Source organism: Heliangelus exortis, chromosome 4, assembly GCF_036169615.1.
Source record: "Heliangelus exortis chromosome 4, bHelExo1.hap1, whole genome shotgun sequence".
Classification (NCBI taxonomy): Eukaryota; Metazoa; Chordata; class Aves; order Apodiformes; family Trochilidae; genus Heliangelus; species Heliangelus exortis.
The window spans coordinates 30344112-30365796 of NC_092425.1; the positions used below are offsets into that span (position 1 = coordinate 30344112).

At 42.6% G+C, this 21685-nt stretch overlaps 1 protein-coding gene across 9 annotated transcripts in view; it reads left to right on the plus strand.

Annotated features, from left to right (window-relative positions):
* Nucleotides 1-21685, plus strand: part of RBM47 (RNA binding motif protein 47) — a 76203-nt gene that overhangs the window by 33134 nt on the left and 21384 nt on the right. For 2 of the 9 annotated variants that reach the window (XM_071743689.1, XM_071743690.1), the window contains exon 2: nucleotides 21413-21504. The exons of 5 other annotated variants lie outside the window; for them this stretch is intronic. The gene's annotated coding sequence lies outside the window, so the exon portion shown is untranslated. Of the gene's footprint in view, nucleotides 1-12136; nucleotides 12459-21412; nucleotides 21505-21685 lie in introns of those variants that run through there. 2 more of the 9 variants (XM_071743688.1, XM_071743685.1) reach the window with 2 other exon arrangements.

Sequence of the window (21685 nt, forward strand, 5' to 3'; positions counted from 1 at the left end):
CACTTCCATTTTCCTAGCTTTGAGTGGGAGAAGGACAACTAACTGTGCTCAGCTATAAGGTTTGCCAAAGGTTTGCTCCCTAGAAGTCAGAAGGGGAGTTAGCATTGTTATTTTGCAGTTTGCTTGTGTCAACTGCAGTTGGCTGCATGTTGTCATCCAAAGCACGGGTTGATTAACCCATGCTTGATTAGATAGTTGGTTTGATTTTGTTGTATTTTCCTTAAAAAAAAAAAAAAAAAAAAAAAAAAAAAAAAAAAAAAAAAAGACAAAATTAATGCATTGTTGCTTTTGAAAGCTTCATGGTTTTCTGACAAAACTCAAAACAGGTGGCTTCTGCTCATCTTCTAAGTGAAGAGTAGGAACAGGAGTCAGAGTTTCTAATGAAAATGTGCAGTCTAATTATTGCAACAGGAACGTGGGTTGTGACTCACGCTGAAAAATACTTGCTGATTTCTGGACAAGCTTTGCAAATATAGGCAAAGTGACTAATTTTTTTCAAGACTTTTTCCATGCTTCAAGGCAACAGACACAGAAAAAGTACCAGGATTTAAGTTCTTCATGTGCTTATGCCACTAAGAGAGGTGAAGCTGGATAGACTCAAGTAATTGTTTGAAGTGTGCTCAGTGACCCAAAGTTTCTACCAGACTTTGGAAGCTGACTTGCTCATGCAGAAACTGTCTTCCGTGTGTGCTTTGCTGGTCTGGATGTGTCTTTATGTAAGTGCATATGGTGACTTCCCAGAAATCACCATTTACATCCCAGGTGCCTGTAAAATAATCCTGAAAAGGGTGGATTTTTGGGGGGCTTCATGTGCAGTGATTGATGTGTAGTCAGTATTTGCAGCTTATTTACCATATGATTTGTGTACAAAGCAAAATGCATGAAAAAACATTTTATTAGAATTAGTTGCTTCCAGTTTATCAGTGTCAGGCCTTAGCTGTTCTTACTCCTTGCTTCACTCCTTGATGTGACAGATTTTCTTTATGTGTTTGGTAACTGCGTGTGCACATGACATGTTATTTATGTTTAGTAAATGCTCAGTGGTGTTAGATGGTACTGAAGGGTGGTAGCATATTTACTTTATTAAAAGTAGTCTAAGTGTGGCTTCAGCTCTTAGCAGTACTAAAACTCCTAGAGCAAATAGCGGGAAAAAATTACTGGAAAACAAAGCAACTGTATTCCCACAAATATCTGCTTTAAGGGATTGAAACATGATTCAAGAAAAAATTTGGTAAAGGTTGAGCTATAGTTTCAGTCTGCCAGTGAATCTGTAGATATAGAGCATGACTATGATTAAAGTGTGTGATTTTTTTGTGTGTCATAGCTGGTGTGTGATTCTAGCCTTCTCCCAGGAATCATGGTTCCAGTATTTGACACTAATTTGGACTGATGTAGAAGTTTCCTTTGCAGTAACTAAAGAAAGAGTTCAAATCTTATCTCAGAGCTCACAGAGACTGCATTAAAAAAAAAAAATCTAAAACAAAAGACACTGATGACAATGTTATCTTGTCTATTTTCATACAAAGCTGGCATTCTAGCTAGTGGCTATAAGGGAGATTAAGTGGCTTAAATGGAAAATCTGTTCAGTTTTCAAGTCCTGTTTGCACTACAGAGGACTTTCAGGGCAACACCAACCCCTTTCCATTGCGGAATCAACAAAAAAAAAGTTATCAGAGAGACAGGCTTCAGGATAAGTGGTCATAAATATCTGTAAATTACAAGCCAATTAAATTTTCAGTAAATAATAATGTTATTATGCACTAAAACAAAGCAAGGAGGTTTCATGTTCTGCATTTTCAGCACAGCTGTTTACTAAGTTTCAGTTGGCTAAACCTGTGTAAATAAGCTGAAAGGAGCAGGTCTGCACAGGGGTCATGAGGACAGCCTAGTCTGCAAAATCTTTTTTGGGATATAGGAGGAGCTGGAAAAGTCAGAGAATAATACTCAGCCTGGGCTGGTTACAGAGTCACTAGTAAAAAGGAAGTCTGTCCTCACCCTTAAAGGCAGTTCTGTGACACAGGCATTACTGCTAGACATATGCAAAATAAAATACAATGCATCTCACAGGGATCTCACAGTGGCACTTTTGCAAATTTCCCTTCATGGGAGAGAAGAAAGATTTGTATTTGAACCAGAAGTACCTATAGCAACGGGATGTATTAAAATGGGAGTGCTCTCATAGATACTTTGGAAAGGAGTGATACTCTATCAGTAGATATGCTGATTATCCCGATTAAAAAAAAAAAAAAAAAAAAAAAAAAGGAAGCAAAACTCTGCCATCTCCCCAGAACATATCAGGGTTACTTGCTGCTTGTGGACACCAGGGCCCCATGTGCTGAGCAGTGCCTTGCAGAGCAGCCTTGGTCCCTGCTCTCTGCCAGCAGGTGCCAGGGCTGTCACCAGGAGGGTGCCACAGAGAGTGTCCAGGTTGCATGCCCAGCAGCCTGCTGTGTTCCAGCCCTGGTTCCAGCAGCCTTCATTTGTTTGTGGTTGTTGTGTAGCAGCCACTACATCATGGGTAAGATGTTACAGTCCCTTTCCTTGATTCCCCATCACAAACATGTTGACAAAATACCACCTGGACCAGACAGGTTACTTGGGGTTTGCTCTGCTGGACCTCTTTCTTTAAGAACATACCCCACGTGGAGACTTCGTATTCATTATTTTTTTCCTGTGACACATCAGCCACATGGCACCCGGGTAAGGCCATTGCAGATAGTGTGGGCTTGAGGAAGAAGAGCAACTCATCTCCTGTGTCTGGCAGGAGTCTCATTCCTTCTATGAAAATGTGACTCCCTGCTTTTCTCTCTCTCCATCTTTTCTGTAGTTTTTCATTTGCACAAAATCCACATGACCAGAATCTCTACTTTGGGAGAAATTTAAAACATTAGCATTTAATTAGTTTGTTATCTTAAGGCAGAATTGTAATTTTAGTGGGGGATTTTCACCTTTTATAGGAGTAGGAGTTTTCTAAGGGAAGCAATTTACTTTTTCAGAACCAGCTGCAGTGTATTTTTGTGACAATAAGCTGGTTTTCCTCTATCTGTTGTGGTGACTGAAATGATCAGGTAACATGCAAACCTTAAAGGACAGTGATTAGAGACAAGCATGTTTGCAGCTGAGCATAAGTACCAGGGATGCATTGAAACCCCAACTTTTCAACTTTGCTAAAATAACACAAAGTGTTAACCCATGAGTTGCAGCTGAATGTGAAATATAATTTCTGTGAAATGAAGTAACTTTAATTATTTTAATTACCAAAATTATTTTGTGTCAGATGCATGTATATGCAGTTCCTAATGATGTCAATGAGAAATGAATGCTTAGATCTCAATTTAGTTTTTTTCTTCTTTGCAATGTGTACTTTCAATCAGAATATTTCTTTATACAATTTGTTTCTTTCAGTAACAACTTCCAGAACTTCTGTTCTCATCAGAAGTCAAGGGTAGCATAGATCAGAGTGCAGTATAGATCTGATGACTAAACACACCCAACCAAATGAATGGCATCCCTGCCCTCCCCTCCCTCATCCTGGGTCACAATGTTTCCCACTACTTCCATTATTCAAGAACAGCTGTCAATATCAAACACTAGTTGATTACATGCTGGAAGGCAAAAGTAGAAATTATAACCAAGAATTTTAGCAGAAATAATTTTTTTAATGGCTGACTAAACAAAGGCTTACTTTTCATACTGTAGTATCCTGTCTCTGAATCTTCCCTGAATCTCCCAGGCTATGAAAGTGAAAAACTAAAGTCACTGAGCAAAAGATACAGTGCCATTTAACCTTCCTATTTGGATGGAGTCAAGTTTGAGAGGTCATTGGATTGCCTCTTTTGTACTTAATGAGTATTTGGCTTAAAAACAAAAATGCATTGTTCAAACCAAAACCTTTAGGTTGCTGAGTCAAGAAAGCCATGCCCTGCAGATGTGAAGCCTCTATTGACTTTTCATCCTTTTTGAAGAGCTGCAGGGAAGTAAATATTCTCATTCCTCTCTACATACTGCAAAGATAGTAACATACAAATGCTATGGCACTATCGCAGTGATGTATTTTTATAATGGTCTCCAGAAAAAATGCACATCTTGCTTGGATCTGCTTTCCTCTGGGCACTTTTTGTAATTGCAGCTGAAACTGCAGCCCCAGCAGCTGGGATTATGCTAAGCTTTACTGAATTGAATGCTTTCACCTCAAAAACTGGGGATGCTTTAAAGGGAAAGTTGCTACGTAAACATTCTGCAGTGCATAGGAACAGCTTTTTCTAACTTGGTTTATGGCACTTTTATTAATGCTTCTCCAAGCAATACTCAGGAAAGCCATTCCATCATGATCTTCCACTTGAACAGCTCCCAGAGGTGCTCAAACCACACCTGTAGTTAGCTGGTGCAGGCAGACAGCTTTATAAAGAAAGATGAGACTAAGGACTTGACAGTAGAAAATTCATGGATAATCAGCTACAGGTTGAGTTTAATGGAATTACTCATTCCATTGGTGTCAGTTGGTGGGGCTGATAGCTAAACTCGTGATTCTGCAAACCCTTCTCTACCTTGCATCATGATGGTTCCTGCTAATGTTATCCCTGGGAACTGCACTGCCATTATGTACTGCATAGTGAAGGGTCTTCATCAGGCCATGCTTATGAGTAAATGCCTTATCTGATAGGGCTATGCCTGCCTGGGCCATTAGATAGACAAAATGGCAAGGATGGCTCTGACTGGTGTTTCAGGGTAAAATTCATGCTGCAGGGTTAAAAAGGTGTTGGATGTGCCTATGGACCTCTGCAATCAAGCAGCATGAAAACAAAGGAAGACCACCTAGAACTACTGCCTGGAAAGTTTGTTTGCCTTGGTGATGGGTACCATTAGCATGGCTGGCAGGGATTAGGTACAGTGGAAGTTACTAGAGTTTTTACTTAAAGTTACTAGAAGTTACTAGAAGTTACTAGAGTTTTTACTTAAAACTTTTTGTCCATCAGTCTTGAACCCCAAGGCCCAGCTCTGCATCAGCAGTCAGGTGGGAATCCTTTATCAAGGGGATGTTTGAAACAGGACAATGCTGTAAACACAGGCATAAGTATAGTGGCTGCAAAAACAGTACCACAGGTAGGAGTGTGAGATGGCCAAGCACATCTATCCAAATGAGAAGCACCACTGATCCCAGAGCTCTCTGTAGAGAGGGCATGAAATGGGGACAGGCATGGGGGAGGCCTGCTGCCCTTCATCAAGGGGAGGGCTGGCAGGACAGAAGCAATATCATGGGAAAAAATGTGGAGAAGGGACTAAGGGAGCAGCAAGAAGCTGGACCATTGTCCAGCATTCTGGCCATCAGTGGAATTGCCTGTCTCAGAGGCAACTGAGTGGGGTCATCCAGGTGGAAATTTGAGATGACAGTGCTGAGGGGCAATGAAAAGGGACTAATCAACCCTACCATCTTTAGTTCTTCCTTTTCATCATCTTTCTACTTCTGAAAGATCTTGTGCTGCAGTGTCCTGTCATATCCTCAGCACACCAGAACACAAGAGGTACCAAAAACCAAGGGACAAGGATTTCCAGAAGCTTAGAGGCAATATGGTCCCTCCTACTTTTTCACAATCAAGTTAAGGAGAATGATCAATAAATCCAACAGAAACATATTTTGACAGGCTCAGCAGGCTACAGTCCTCTTCCACAAAGATCTAGTGTGGGTTCACCCTGGACTAAAGTAAATTAAGACCCTCCTGGCCCAGTTTGTCCTGTGCAATTGCTCCACTTATGCTAAATAGAAGACTTTCTGTCCTGTACTGTACATGTCTGCAAATGAATGTTTTTCAAAGTGACTACTTTCTGCACAGACATAAAGAACATTTTTGGATAAAGGATGTGTTTCTTTTTAGTTAGTTAGTTTTTTAAAATAGCAAACAAAGAGGTGAGTAGCCATTTGTGAACAGAGGTAGGACACAGAAAGCTTTCTTCTAAATTTCATGATGACACATCTCCCCTACGGAAGAGGAATGACATGGAAATGAAATCCGGTTAAAGCATTTCATTTTGTGTTCATTCAACACAGTAGACTCAGCTCTACTCTTCATTTGCATTTAAACAAGGAAGTTTCAATAAAGAAATTGTTGAATTACTTGGGAGTGTCTTCAACACAGCATGAAAACACAGTGAAAGCTCTTCTGTGTACTAACTTCAGTGAAAGGGTAGTTGCTGAGACCTCTGGCTACATTTTGGGAGAGGCAGGCAGGGTCCACCTCAGCCAGCATATGTGTCATTTGAAACACATTGTAATTGTATTAATGTAGGTTAGATTTAAACTGTTTGCATTTGTTTAATTTTTTTGCTGCACTGGGAGTTTAATTGTAGATTTTTTTTTTAATGGAAAACTGAAAAGCTAGGTTAAAAAGAAGTCAAGAAAGAATTGCCTTAAAAACATGCATAATAATAATTCTTAGTCAGATCTTCTAATTGGACAGTAGGAAAACTAGACAGTAGGAAAACTGGCAAACTCATGCTCTCAAGAGTTTTTCCCTTTCTTCCCCTACAGAGGTGATCAGTCTTCTCCCCTTGTGAAGGGAAGGGGCTCTGTGTTAGCAACCCGTAGCATCACTTCATGGTTCAGATCTCGGTGAGCCATGGGTATGTGGCACTCTACAGAAGCCTCAGTAGACTTTGCATCCAGGGTCCTCTGGTTGCTCTGCTTGGCAAGTTATTAACTGGCACTTATGTTTACTGTGGTGCTGAACTAAAACCTCATGGTTTTATTCTTGTGTATACTGGAGTTGTATATTAGAAAAAAGAAACAAAGAACATTTTGAGGAGGTCAAATTTGGACAGTATGCTAGGAAGTCAAATTTTGACAATGTTTTGGGAACAGAGTTGTGCTAACATGCCAGGCTATGGGAGATAGGATCTGTGTCTTCTCTTTTGTTTCACTGCTTGTTCAATCCAGTTCTAGGGAGTTTGCTGTTTTGTTTAAACTCGGGTTTTCCAGGGTCGTAATTATGTAAATTACTTCTAGTTACAGTTACGTTTTTGTGAGTGAAGTCCAAGTAATTTTAAAAAGGGCTATTCTAGCTTATAGACCAGTTTCTGTGTTAAGACAGCAGGCACATCTTTTTTAAGGGAAGTAAAAAACAGAAAATCTCTCTGGTTTGAGTCTTTCAGACAGTTAGCATGCAAGATTTGTAAGTTTGTGTAAGTGGAGAGGGGGCATCTGCAAGGATCTGACAAACAGATTTGCAAAAAAGTCAATGAGTGCAACTTCCCTCTGCTTCCCCTCTTTAATCCAGGTGACCACCTTGACTCTGAAAGACTGTTAATGCTCAATACTCCAGAATCTGCAGGTGGGATTTTGATATCAGAGATGATAGTAGCTCTTGATAAAGGAGCCACTGCACATAGCTCAGCAGCTGGCATTTGGCCATTCCAGATCTAACTTTCATCTAATTAATAATAAACAAAAACCCACTACTTTTTTACTTATCAACTTTATAAAGGTTAAATTTTTTTAGCTGCAAGGGCAGCTTTTTGAGACCTCAAATGAGCATATTTCACTGGTAGTATTTTTATGTACAATAGATTTTCCTGTTTGCTTATAAAAATATTTAGGAGTAGCAGTTTTTTGTCATATAGCTAGTTTATACACACTATAAGCCTCCTGCCACCTCTGTCAGCAACAGATGGAAAGGGTCAAATATTCTGGGGATTTTTTTGAAAATTAATGTAGAGTAAAGAGGCTGGGAGATGTTTGTTTTGTTTTGTTTTTTAAAAAACCACCAGGCAGAACAAACGTATCTGTCTGGATCATCTGTTGAAGTCAGCTTTCAAACAGGATTTATTACTGATCCACAAGTATGCTTTGTTTCTCATTTATTCCTCTGGCTGCTCACGTGAAGGAGGACACAAATACCAGGAATGTGTGACCCCCTTCCTGGGCCTAAAAATGAGGAAAATGCACAGCAAAGGGCAAGAGAGCTGCAGGTCAGCTCACCTTCCCAGCTGCCTGGAGGCCATGTGCATGGTGGCTTCACACCCCAGTCCCTCACCAGACAGGTCCAGTGGTTTTGCCTTGCTGAGGGGGACATAAGGCAGAAACATGGCTGGTGTTGACTGGGCTGGTACTGAAGGAGGAAGCATTCAACCCTTTGCAGCTTCTCAGATTATTATACTGCAATTAAATAACTCCCACCCTGTAAAAACTTGCCATCAGATAACAGGGCACTCTGACTCATTAAACATACCCTTGCCAAAATCGTTTCTCCGGGTGTTCCAGTTTCTTGCCTGGGTCACAGTGTTAAAAGCATTACTTGCACTCAAAACCCTTGAGCAGTTCCTGCCTGGTTGAATAGAGCCATCGACACAGCTGTGCTGGCAGCTGCTTTCTAGAAGGTTTTCTCCAAGCATTTGGTTTGACTTGTAAAAAAATAGCCTGTTCCTTTCTCACAGCCTCTCCTCTCCAAAGCATGACCCTCTCCTTGTTGAAACCTGATTGTGAAATGCCACTTTCCCCTTCACCTGCTACCAGTGGGATGCTCTCTGTGCCAGCTGGGTGCAGCAGCACAGGATTTCATTCCTGGTTGTGAGGTGATTTGATGCTCTCGGCGACAGACTGTGCCATGAGGTCTTTCTGGCTTCTCTGCTTCCCTGTCTCTTCCCAGGGGAAGGTTCCATTTTCATTTGTTTAAAGGGTTTTTGCCTGCACGAGGGGGGCAGGCATGGGGTTGTGTACATCAGTGTTTGTACCTCCCTCCAAACGCTCCAATGCCAGATGAGAATTTCTTCATATTTATAAATGAAATAACCTTCTTAGCTGTAGGCCTACATTTCAGAGAACTGCTCCATTTCCAAGCAACTGGGAGGAAAATAAGTTTTGCCTTACCTGAGCCCAGGGTAGGTTTTTCATGGCAAGTTTCAGTAGACTCACACAAAGTCTTTTGATGGTATGACACCAAATGCTTGCAGCTTGCACCTCAGATTTACAAATTTATTTGAGCTACTGGACATTATTTTTGTTTAGAATAACTTTTGTAGCCAGCAGCTGTCACTTACATTTACTAACTGGACTGTGTTGCTTAGGGGAAAAAAAAACTAGGCAACAGACAACTTACAAATTTAAATTACTATAAATTTATTATTTGTATCTGAAGCTGTGGTGCTCTGCTAATGCCTGCTGAGCAGGTTGGCCTATCCACACGTGATCTTCTCAAGCACCTGTGATGACCCTTCTAAGGCATAATTATGATTTCTCTTTGCCAGCTGTGAGCTTCTGCAGTATAGCAGAGGGGTTTCATGAAACTGAGGGGGTGTTCTCTGGCCACACCACAGAGTCACACAGGGACACCTGTAGGTGCAGACAACTGCATCTGGCTCAGGTTAGTCCATTTTGTCAGTCCCTGGAGCCACATCTAGGGCTACATCTAGGGCCCACTCAGAAGGAGCTGGTTGGTTCTGTCTGAAAGAGGACCAAAAAGCAAGCACTGATGCAGTGTGGATGCTCAGAAGCCCAGGACAGAGGATGACCTGGAGAACTGAGCTATCACATTGTGCAGATGTGTGGAGTGCTCTGGACTGCCCTGAGCTGCTCCAGGGATCAAAGCAGCTGAGGGTTTCACCAGCTGGGGCAATGGGAATGACACATCTACCTTCCTCTGCTCTATCATAGGCTGAATAGAGGTGCAGCACAGGCAGTGGTCCAGCCCATTTCTCCACCAGGAATCTCCTCCGCCTTCCCCTTCTAGGAATAAATGTTATCCTCCTTTAGAAGGGAGTATCTGCCACTCCTCTACAGAAGACAAGCACTAAGTAGGGGTTTACGTGCTTATTTTATGGCTTTTTGAGATTTTTTTCAACAAAACATAGTTTTGGCGGAGACCATACATGATTAGAACCTGAGGTGTTCTGAAGATGTCACAGTTTCAGTTAAACTTTTATATCCAGGATGTGATTTCTGGGCCAGACCAAGGGAAAGATCTGCTCCAAAGCAGCCAGGAGGGCAGAGAACTTAACCTGAGATTTGAGCCCACCAGCAGCAACCTGTGCCCTGACTACGTCAGCTGGGCCTCTTGCATGCCTGAAACATACTCACTTTCATGAAATCATCCCTCTAGATGTCAGTTCTTCTGAGTTAAGAACTGACACTGGGGTTTGTAAAACACTGTGCTCCCAGCTTGACAGGCACTTAGAGAAACTCCTGACAGGTAGGGATGGGTTCCCTTTGCTCCTGTTACAACTCATCCCTGATTTCATGATGTTCTTTATTTTCTTTGATAGGCCCTTAAATGTATAGTGACATTCCCTCTGACTGTGCAGTTGAACAAGATTTGATTTCCCTGTCCTGATGAGAAAGAGCATTGTTTGGTATCAAACAACACATTGTTTTGGTGATATTAAACACCACATTCTTTCAGTGCTTTTGCTGCTTTTGAGGGTAAGGACATCAGAAACAAAGCCCTTTAATGGGATAATAAATAACGTGGGTTTCCCCATTGCTGAAATAAATGCACAATAGTCTGCAGTATGTTAGCTGTCAGGGGTTTCCAAACCACCAGGCTGACAACTGATGGGATTTTTCCCTTATATATCCTTATCAAGGGACATTGTTGTCTTTTTAGTTTTCTACCCATCCTAGATGTTTCTTGCTTGTTTTATTAGGTCAGCTCTTTCTGAACACAGCTCCTTTGTTACTATTACCTTAAAATTAAGCACTGTTGTAAAAAGCGACTGAAAGATGAAAAAAGATAAGAGAAAAACAATTTCTCCTTCAATCCATTATATTCCATCTGTGCATTGTCCTATTTCTAGAGAAGGAGGGAAGGAAGGAAAATAGCTCTCTCTGGAGACAACACTTCTGCTAATGAACTGAAAACAGCAAAACCAGCTGCCAGAATTTTCTACACACATATTCCCATCCTGCAAATGAAAAAAATGCATTTTTTCTCTATCTGCTGCAGAACACACTTTTAGATGTTTTCATAACTTCTTTGACATTCCAGCAACATTACACTTTTGTCTGTAGTACTAATGGAAGAACAAATTTCGTGGTTTTGAAGACAGAAGGGCCATTTTGCCAACTAGGTTAATTAAAAGATGTTATATGTTTAGTGAAATTGAAGTGTAGCACAGTCTCAAAAATTTGATTTTTACTCTGAATTAGGATGTAACGGTGTGATTTTTGCAGACTTTTGTTGATAAGGTTTCTGGGAGTTGGGTAATATAATGATTAAAGGTTGTGTATGAAAGACAGAACAATTCTTTGTATATATATATGTTGCCATTTTAAGACAGAGGTATTTAAAGTTAGACCTCCCCAGGCCAATATGTAGGCACTTATGGATTCTTCAAAGGCTCTCGAGCACGCTTAGTTCCTACTTATCCCAGTGTGAATTTGACAGAAAAGGACTGGAGGATTTAACATCCTGTAACTGGCTGATCTATGAATAGCAGAACTTATTAAGTCTGGTTTTCTACAGCATCGCCATAGGAATCCAGAGCAATTTCAGCTCCTCCCACCCTTTGCATTCCTCCCTCTCTGGTCTCTGCACCCCCTGAGTGGCTGCTGAGGTTGTGGGTGCAGCAGGTTGTACATCCCTGCTGGCCACGCTTCCCCATGCAGGGTGGGAGAAAGGCTCTGCTGAGGCTGCCTCTCCCTCAGCCCGATACAAATTCCATCTCTCTGAGTTACCCCTGCCTTTTCCAAAGCTGCATGAGCTCCCAGACCTCTGTCCCTCCCTGTGCCACTTGGCTGCAGCTGGCCAGCAGCTCCAGGAGTTGGGCACAGGGAGAACGGGTGCTGGCAGACATGGCAGGAGTTCATACACCTGGGGTGGGGCACGGGGCCATTTTTAGGACACGTTCAGCAAAACCAGGAAGAGCGTGCAAGTGCTAGGATATGCAAACAGGGAAATTAACTCCTGGGCAAAGACAACGAGTCTATTTATTGCCTGTTTGCTCAGTTACAGCCGCAAATGGTGTTTGTCTTCTGTGCTGAAATGCACTCGCCTTCCAAATTTTACAGTAGTTGATACCTGTGAGCTTTGCATATCACAGCAGCTTCACTTCTGGAGCACCTGTAAGCAGGCTGGAGTGTCTTTAGCAGTTTAACCATGAGCTGCTGCTGGACTTTGTTCTCTTCAGCGTGCTGACCTTTGGCCAGAAGAGGTAGGAGAGAGGCTGGTTGCTCTTGGCGAAACGCAATCCCAGTGTACCCAGGGAGGAACCTTTTGTAAAGTGCCCTTTAACCAGCTCTGGTTGTCTTTAAGGGTTGTAATGATTTAGGTTCCCTTGATAGTTTCAGTTAAAGAGCATCTGAAAGCACGAGGTCTGTCCTGCTGTTTCTCCCTGACCTACGAAGTCCCCAGCTGAGGTCTGGAAGCAGCGGGTGGTTGGGTGCTGGGGACGCGACGGCGACGGTGGCACCAGGCACGCGACGGCTTAGAGGGGCACAAACCTTCTGAACCAGCCAGAGGAGCAACCTATAGGTCAGTAATTGTACCCTGCGGTGGTAATGTGGTCATGGTTATATTTCCTGTGGTATTACCAGGGTCACAGGCTGTGTCAGAGGGAGTCTGGTCAGTGGAGCACCTATTTCCACCTGCCGGGCAGTAGCAGATGCTCTGCAGCACAGTGTAAACGTTGGTAGAGGAGGTGGTGATGGGATGTCCTTGTTTCAGAGAAATCTGCCTTCCCAGTCACTAGATTTCAAGAGATTGTTCTATGCCTTATTTCTTTTGTGATGCTGACTGTGCTGTACAACTGAGTATCTCTGTTAGAAATGGGCAGCCATTGTGGAGGCTCCTGTTCCTCCAGGTGGCAAGTGTCCTTCTGGGCCACAGAGGTGTACATGGCATGCACAGCAACCCTCATGCTGTACTGCTCTTTTAACATGATGTTTAGTCTCCTAAGGCAAGGGGTAACAGACAAAATGTAAATTTTTCATTTATATAAAATGATGTTTTCAGGAGTAAAGCATTAATTCAAAATATTACATTTTTTCCTCTTTGAAAATAGATTGTACAATATTACATTTATTTCTCTTTGAAAATAGTGACTGCACAAGGAAATTACTTTTCCTTTATTGGCATCATCAATATATTTAGGAAATTACATGCAAGGCAATTTTATTCCTCTTTTAGGTTTCATTTTAAACAAGAATTGTTCCCAAAGGAACTGGGAGTTTCCAAAGAAAAACAGTGTAAAACCTTAGCAGAACCTTATCTCATTGGTCTTGTCGCACATCTTCAGAAAAATATTTTCTTCATTTACAAAGGCCAAAGACCAAAATAAGGGAACCTTTACCACCTGATGGATTACTTGTATTTTCTTAGATGCACTGTCTTGTACATACTATCAGTTTCATACCATGAAACATCTAGGAAGTCAAATTAAATCCCTAATATAGCATTGTTCATGTCACATGTGATGATCTGGCACAAAAATGGATTACCTGCATTCAGGCAAACTTACTCAGCAACAAAATTTCAACCATCTCTTCACATACATCCCTAAATATAAACAGAGCAAATAATTCCTTCAGCAGATTAAAAAATTCAGACCTGAAGGGTGATGTAGAAGTCAAAGTATTTGGACAGGTGAAGGACAGGTGAGAGCCTGGTTGTTGCCACATTAATCTGTGTCCTAGGCATGAACACTTTCTATTTTGATATTCGGAGATTCTGCACTAAATCTCACAGTGGTGAATCAAACAGGGTAAGGCTGTGAGAGACTACACAAAAATGTCATCCTTTTTCTTTTAGAATATTGTCCCTTAAGATAGCAGTAAGGGCAACGTCCACAAACACAGGTCTCTGCTTACCTCCAGTGGTGCTCTGAAGACAGCACATAGCCCTAGAAAGGTCAAATTTCAACCATTTTAGCTGCAAGGAGACTGTAGCAGCTCTGTCTCTGGGTGTATGGTAACATGCTTGCCTTAAAAATCTAACCTGTCACCGATTAAATGGGCTTCCTTTAGGAGTTCACCTTGCATGTTTTTGAGAAGGATAAAGTCACTGACCTTTTAAAGTTTCTGAGATTTTAGCTGGTTGGTTTTTGCTTTTTTCCAAAAAAGGTGTATCTCTGCATCATGAGGGTCATTTGTCACCTGGATAACTCAGTGACAAGCTGCAATTTCCTACTTCATTACAGATGCCTCCTTGCAAACAGTTAATGTCCCAGGTGCCCAGAGATTGAGGACAGACAGTACTTCCCGTGGGTTACATTTCTACTAACAAATGAAACATGCTGGGATCTCTTCCCTGGACCCAAAGGCAACACAGAACACAGCCTTTTAGCAGAAGTCTTCTCCTTCACCCAGAAAACAAGGTGGGCTTGCCCACAGATGCCTGCCCTGGGCAGTCTCAAGGTTTACCCACACACACCCTGCAGGAGAGAAGTATGAGAGAAGTAAGGCAGAGCTAAGAGTGCAGATATTGCACAGGAGAGCTTGCTTTGTGTCTCCAACCCCTCCTTTAGCCAAGGGAAAGGAATCTTCCTGTCTTGGGACCTTTTTGTGCAGTTTCTGAGGTGAAACTCAAGGGCTTGGAACTGTTCTCTTGAAAACTGGGACCTTCCCCTAAAGACAGTAAGCTTAGGTGTGTCCTGAATGAGAGCTACCTCCAGCCTAGGCTTTGAGAGTGGACTGAGAGTGGCAGATCCTAGGTGACTGTAGAAACATTTTCTTTCTCAAGGAAGAGAAAGAGCAATTTAACTGATGGATTTAATAATTACAGCCATTCAGACCATTCTTCTAATTCCTAAACATTTCGGCTATTATGGTCTTTGAAATCACAGACACTTTGCCTGGTTTATCTTGTCAAATATCTATAGAGTTAGGTTATGTCAACGGCGCCCCGAGGTCTTTCTTTGAGAGAAAGGTGTTTATAGCAGAGGCCTAGTCCTGTAAAAAAAATTACCTTCCTATGATTACCGAGACCTGCCCTTGAGCATTTTCATGTTTAATTAGGGCAGCTCTACCCCACGGGCTGACCTGCGGTAGGTCTGACAGCCAGGGGGTGATGCCCAGGAGCCCCACACCAGTGGTGGGGCCCAGCCCAGGTGCAGCCACAGAGGTGAAAGTGCCCTTTTACTCTTCAAGTGTGTCTGGTTACAGCCAGTGGTTTTACCACAGGGTTGCAAAGTTCATACCAAGAGCCGCTTGGTGTTACACTTGTGTTTCTGCACTGTGCAAGTGGCTCGGTATAGATGTAGCTCTAGGGCTTGGCTGTGTTGTTGGTAACATGTTTGGTGGAATAACAGGCGAATCCAGCCTGTTTCCCCCACTGTGCCACCACCTCTTAGACTGAGCACGGAGCTGAAACCAGCCCCAAAGCAGAGCAGGCCACGGCGGCTGGGAAGCTGGGTGCCTGCCACTGGTTTCTGGTACATCTGCCGCTGAGAAGAAATCTCAGCTGAACGGAGGTTTGCAGCTTGAATCCTGTCTGCCTGTAGCAAAGGTCGGCGGGGGAGAGGAGCAGACGGGATGCAAACAGTGCTGGAGGAGGAGCTGGGGCGCTGGGGTGAGGTTAGGTAAGGCGAGAGCATGTGACAGCACAGGGCAAATCCTCGCTGGTCCAGGGGACAAACTGTGCTGTGCCCAGGCAGGGCGATGGGCCAGGAGGTGTGACCTCACTGCTGACACACGGCAGCACGCACCGGTGACTCTGTCACGGTCACGGCAAATTTTACCGCATAAAATCCCGTCCCAGGTATTCTGTCAGCATAGGACTGGTGTAAATCTTTGTCTGCTTACCACAGGTTTCTTTGGTAGTGATGCCTTTGCTGTGTGTGGCAGTGCAGACTCTGCCGATGCCATCAAAAGCTGCTTTTTCTAATCCTGACAATAAATCAGTATTCTGAGACATGGAAGTTATGTATGTGTAATAAAATACAATGTAAGAGACATCTGAGTTAATGGATTCAGTGAACTCCCTTGCAGTTCATTCAGTCTCCTCCAGTCTAAATTTTTTTTTCATGTTACTGGGAGGCAGGATAATAAATTTGTCTTCCTGAAAGAAGCTGTGTCAGTTCCCTTGTCTAATAACCTTTTTTTACAAACAGATTCCAAATGATGCTTATTGGCTTATATTCAATAAGGCATTAAGAATTAAAAAAAGAAAAGCTAAGCAGACATGATACCTGTTGGCTGGAGGAAAAGCTGTTCTAGCTTAATATTCTTACATTCTACTGCTACCTGTAAAATATCAGAGCAATTGCTGGAAGAGAATAAATGAGGGTTACGTTTACTAATCACTTTCATTTTCATACCAAAATACTGGAAGCCTCCTGTAAATACAAATTTGGAGGGCTTTATACTCTCTCTTGTGAACATCTATCACAAAAACTTGTGATGCTCCCTCTGCAAAAAGGCCCCAGAGGGAATTAGGTAGAATGTTGCTTGCTGGTAACATTTTCATTATCAAAACTGGCTGGTACATGGCTGACTTGTTTATTTATCAGGCTTCAAAAGAAATATTTTCCCTTTTTTTTTCCATAATTTTGCTCAATAGGAAGGACTGTCAGTGGGACTGCTCCCACCTTCCCCTCCCCTCTGTCAGCACAGGCGCTGTGGTCCCGGTGCACAGGGCACAGCCACACAAATGCTCCTGGCTCGGGCTGCACAGGGGCCTGGGGAGGGAAGGAGAGGGACCTGATGCTGGCAGCACCAGTTTGACATGTTTGTGAGACTGTGGTGTGAAACACTGGTGTTCAGCAGCCACATCAGGCCAGTGAGGGCTAAGCCTTTTTCCCATAGAGTTTTTACTCAGGGACTGAGAAGTGATCATCATATTAACCTCCCTTGTAGATATGTCTGTTCAAAACCAACCCTGTATTTACTTGTATGGAAAGCAAACATGCCACAAAAATGCAGTGGTTGTGGCTATATAAAAAACTTTGGGTTTTGCTGGTTTCCTTCTTTTTTGTGTGCTATTAAAATCTGTTATACTCCATGAGTTTATTCAGTATCTGTCTTACTACATTTTGGAACCTAAAACCTGCTTTCTGTTTTAAATGAAAGCACAAATTTGCACATGGGGAAGCTGAGCCTAATCTCTCTCTGCTGACTTCTATTGCAGAAGGACAAAGTGATTGCTGAAAATAAAAAAACCCAATTTTTTCTAGCAACCATTAAGATTATCAGAGCAACTCACTGCCCATGAACCAGAGAAGCCTAAGATTAAAAAAACACAAAAGGGGAAAGCCCAAGGTGTCCTTGGCCGATTTCCCCCCTAATGGGAATCCACCTTCAGGGCTGTGACTTTGTCATCTCCGTGGTGGGATGGGGGATGTGTCTGGGGCTGGCAGAGCAGGGTAGTCCACTTCTGCAAGGGTGTTTACTGGGAATCCTTCGTGATGTGGCAAGATAAAGGTCAAAGAGCTGACGTAGGTTACTCATGGAAAAGGCTTTGGTGTGAGACAACTTGGAAAGCTGTTGTGTACAAATGTCTACCTGGGTGCCTGAATACCTATGAAAAAAATCTCCTGAGACTAAATAGTAAAGCTGTTTTGAAATATATGATTATATGTGTGTTTGTTGTCTGCTATGCACCCGTTAAAAAAAAAAAAGTGTTGTGGTACTGACTGCATGTTCTCTGAAGGTTCTCCCCAGTTTTTGGTCTGCAATAGCTTATGAAAGGCAGGAAATTATAAACTGTGTTGTATTAACCCACGTGGTGCAAGAACAGGTGTAAAATAACATGTTATTCATTTAAATAAAGTGTTGTTGTCTCTTTAAACATTCAAATAGGCAATAAAATGGTTCTACACACAGGTGGGAACCTGTTCCACCAAACACAAAGTGGTTTTGTTAAAAAGAGAAGGAAAAGAAAGAAAAGGGGAAAAAAAAGGCTGTCTGTTACTTTGAGATCCTAATTTTTGTGGCTGGATTGTGGATGAGGATGGGCTTATGTATAAATATAATGAAAAATTATAAAGGTTTTCTGGTGTTGAGATCTTGCACGTCACTCTTAAATTCAGCTGCCCTTTCAGTTAAATATTTTACTTGGCACATTCCCTCCTCATTCCACTACAGTCTCTCAGTAGCTTTAAAAACCAAATTTAACTGTAAAAGCCAAGGCATCTCTCACTCCTTACTCTCCCTTCTCCTTTCACTCACTCACATGTCTGCCAATCTCTTACCAGGAACATCAAAAATACTCACTATCAACCAGAGAATAACCCTACCCCAATAAAACAATGGGTCAGCCTCCAGATCTCCCAAAGCATTTGAATTCAATCTTTTAAAAATCTCAGAGAGCAGAGCCAGTGCTTTACTAGTGCTTGTGACTGTGTGGAGCAGCCCAGCACACCTGATCAGCAGAGCTCAGACTGTCTGATTGTAGAAGAAAGCCAGTGGAGGGGAATCTCTCCAGCTGCTTGAAAGCCCTTTCTGTGTCAGAGAGCAGGTCCCCATCAGACAAGCACTTGGACATTCCAGTGAATCTCACCTTTTTCCTTCAAATGTCCAGCCTTTTCTGTCGCTGTATTCAGGAGAACAATTATTTAGGAAAAAACATTCATGTGTAATCCCTCCAAGCATTGGAATGGGCTGTCCCAGGAAGTGGTGGATTCTCCGTCCCTGCAGATATTTAAAAAGAGACTGGATGTGGCACTCAGTGCCATGGGCTGGAACTGCAGCAGTAGTGGATCAAAGGTTGGACTTGGTGATCTCTGAGGTCCCTTCCAACCCAGCCAATTCTATGATTCTATGAAATGGAAACAGAAGATGAGAGATGTGTTTATACCCATATGCCAGTGCAGTGGATGCTGTATAAGGAGAGAAACATGTGCACATGCACAGGATGGCCTCCCTACTGCTTGGATGGCTCTGCCCTTAACACTTCTCCACTTTGCCTTAATTGTTTCCCTCTCATGATGGCAGAGGCATCATAAAGAGGCATATAAGAAGTCATCTAGTTGTTACAAACTCAGTGTGCTTGAAGCTAAGGGAAGTAGGTATCTGACATCAGGGAAAACTGGGGGACACATATGCAGTATGCTGCCCAACCTTCTTAGGTTCCCTATAAAAGCACAGACTGCAGGACAAATAAATATATTTTCAGACTCTAGCATTGAGGATGGTAACGCCTCAGAATAAACTGCAGCAGCCTGGGCTGCTGGTGTTTGTTGCTTTAAATAATAGTGGGGGCTTAATTTGGAAGCTGACAATGAGCTGGAACTAAAAGTGAAAATATAAAATGAAAGTCAAGGGTTTGAGTGACCTCCCTGCATGAGCCTAATTAACATGGTATACTGAAGAGCTTTCTAAAAGACAGACCAGTGGCTCACTAGCATCAGTGCTTTTTTAATTCTGCTTACACCAGAACAGTACTCCTTGTGCACTCAAGTACCACAATTGTAGTTGATAGGACTCACTTTACAGTGGCTATGGTTAACAGCTCAGTTTGTTTTCCCATAGAAAAAAAGCAAACTAAAGAGAAGGATACTGCCTTTAAAAAATTAACTAATCTTGTAGAGAGTTTTGCAAGCTTAGACCAGCTAAATATTTTATACTCACTTCTCAGTGAGAATTGAGGCATGTGTCTGATTTTGGCAGACTCTCTTAGATTTTAGCCCTGAATTTGTGACCGATTCCTTCCATAGTCTTGGGAGAACAATTTAATTTCCATGCTGCAGCTCCCCTGGCAGCAGAGCAGCACAAGCTTCTCCGCAGCTCTTGTCGCTAATGAGTTAACATTTGCAGAGAGGAATTCTGAAGATGAAAGACTTGTACAGTAGACTTGGGCTGCAGGCATTCTGGGACCAGGATCCAGGCTGCAGGTGTGTTTGTACAGTGTTTAACACGCCACAGCCACAGTACTGTGGATAAACAAGTAGAGAGAGCCAGAACAGGGTGGTTGTAATCACCCTTTGGGTTTGTGGTGTAAGCAGAGCAGCTATCCTTCCTGTTTGCTCTCTGAAACCACCACGGTTTCTGATGAGGATGGTTCTTTTGCCAGCCTTAGCCATCTTCCACATTTCTTGCTCTCTGACTTGGAGCCTTCTAACATTAGAGCTCTTATCTCGACACCTGCTGGCTCCCCTGTCCCTCTTCTCTATTGACCAGCCTCTGACTCTGCAGTACAAGGATGTCTCTAACTTTTACATGCCCAGCTTAAACCACTTGGAGGGCAAGAACAAATTATTCTGTAGGATCACCTGATACAAGCTGGCAAACCTTCCTTTTCAGAATCCACCCAGGTTGTCACTGAGAGATAAAAGACACTTCTTCCACGCTGAGATGACCTGAGGTTGCTGCCTGTGTATTGCTTGGCTAGAGATTTGGACCAAGCTTTTTGGAAAAAAGAGAAAGAAGAAAAGTAGGGCTATGCCAGTAAACAAAAACATGTAAAGGACTGAAAGCTGTAGTTGTTTTGCATCTGTGATAAGCTGTTTGCTTTTCACCTTCTCTGGGCAATATCTTTTCCCAGAAATGAGTTGTGTCCCAAGGCATGCCCTGCTCCCTCTTCTCCTGCTGGCTGGTTGTGCACTGACCGGGTAAATCCATCATCCAGAGAGTGTTTCAGTGCAGTTCCTCCTCTTGGCTGCTCGAGAAGGTGTGTTGTTTGCTTTGCTAAGTGCTCCTGGGGCCTAATGCTCCGTTGTTATGTACAGACCATTTCTGCTGTCATGAATCATGTTTTACCATGCTTTTTTTTTTTTTTACCTGCTTTTACTCCTGCACCGGGCTCTTTTTTGTTTTTTTTTTTTTTGCTTTCTTCCAAGCAAACACATTTGAGTTTCCGTGTTTGCCACTGAAATGGTGCGCGCTGGGTACACGGCACAGGCTGAGTTATTCTTACTGTCCCACCACTGCCAAGATCAAGAAACCTGCCTCTTGCTCCAGGAGCTGCAGAGCATTTTTTTTCTTACAAAGAAAAATAAATTAATTAAGCCTGAAATAACTTTGCCAGCCACATACAGAGAAAAACAAAACAAAACAAAACAAAAAAGGAAAAAAAAAGGAAAAGAAAAGAAAAAAAAAAGATTTTAGTGAAAAAAACCTCACGCCATCAAGCAAAATATGCCCTTTTCTTATCTTATCTGTTGTGAGTAACCCAAGCTATTTGCACAACGCCTTGTGCTAGGAAGGAGCTGTTTGTACATGTTTCACTCCCCTTTTTCCAAGTTTTAAATTTTGAATGAAAATCTTGCTTTTCAAACTCCTCGTCCCTGCGAAAGTGTCATGGTTTCTCTTTCCTGTGCTTCCCTGAAGGCTGGACCCAGCCCTCCCACCACAGGTCCCTTCCTTGCGGATGGTTTTCTATTAATCTTCAAACCGCTGTGGAGAGCTCTTTGCGTCTGGCAGCGCCAACATCCCCTCTCCCTCCCGTCCCACCCACTTAGCCTCAGCCTAAGAGCCCTTAACAAATGACTCCCAAGGAATTTAAATGGCTAACGCTGGCTGGCCAATAAAGAGATGCATAAACTCTATAACCAGGTTACAAGGCTCCAGCCATTAGGAAGAAAGGTTGCTCGGGCAAAGGCGCGAGTCCTCTTAACCTGTCGCCCTTCGACTGTGGGACCAGAGAGGTAAGGGAAATGTTGTTTGCTCTGTAGGGCTTTTTTTTATCTGGTTTCCATTTAGGGGGGAGCTGAGACTGAAAGTATGTCATTGTCAAGGTATCGAGTTTGGGTTTTGCCTTCCTTTAGAGGGTCCTGGAAGAGTTTTTTTGAGAAGGAAGCAACTGCTTCTAAGTTTGAACTATGAGCT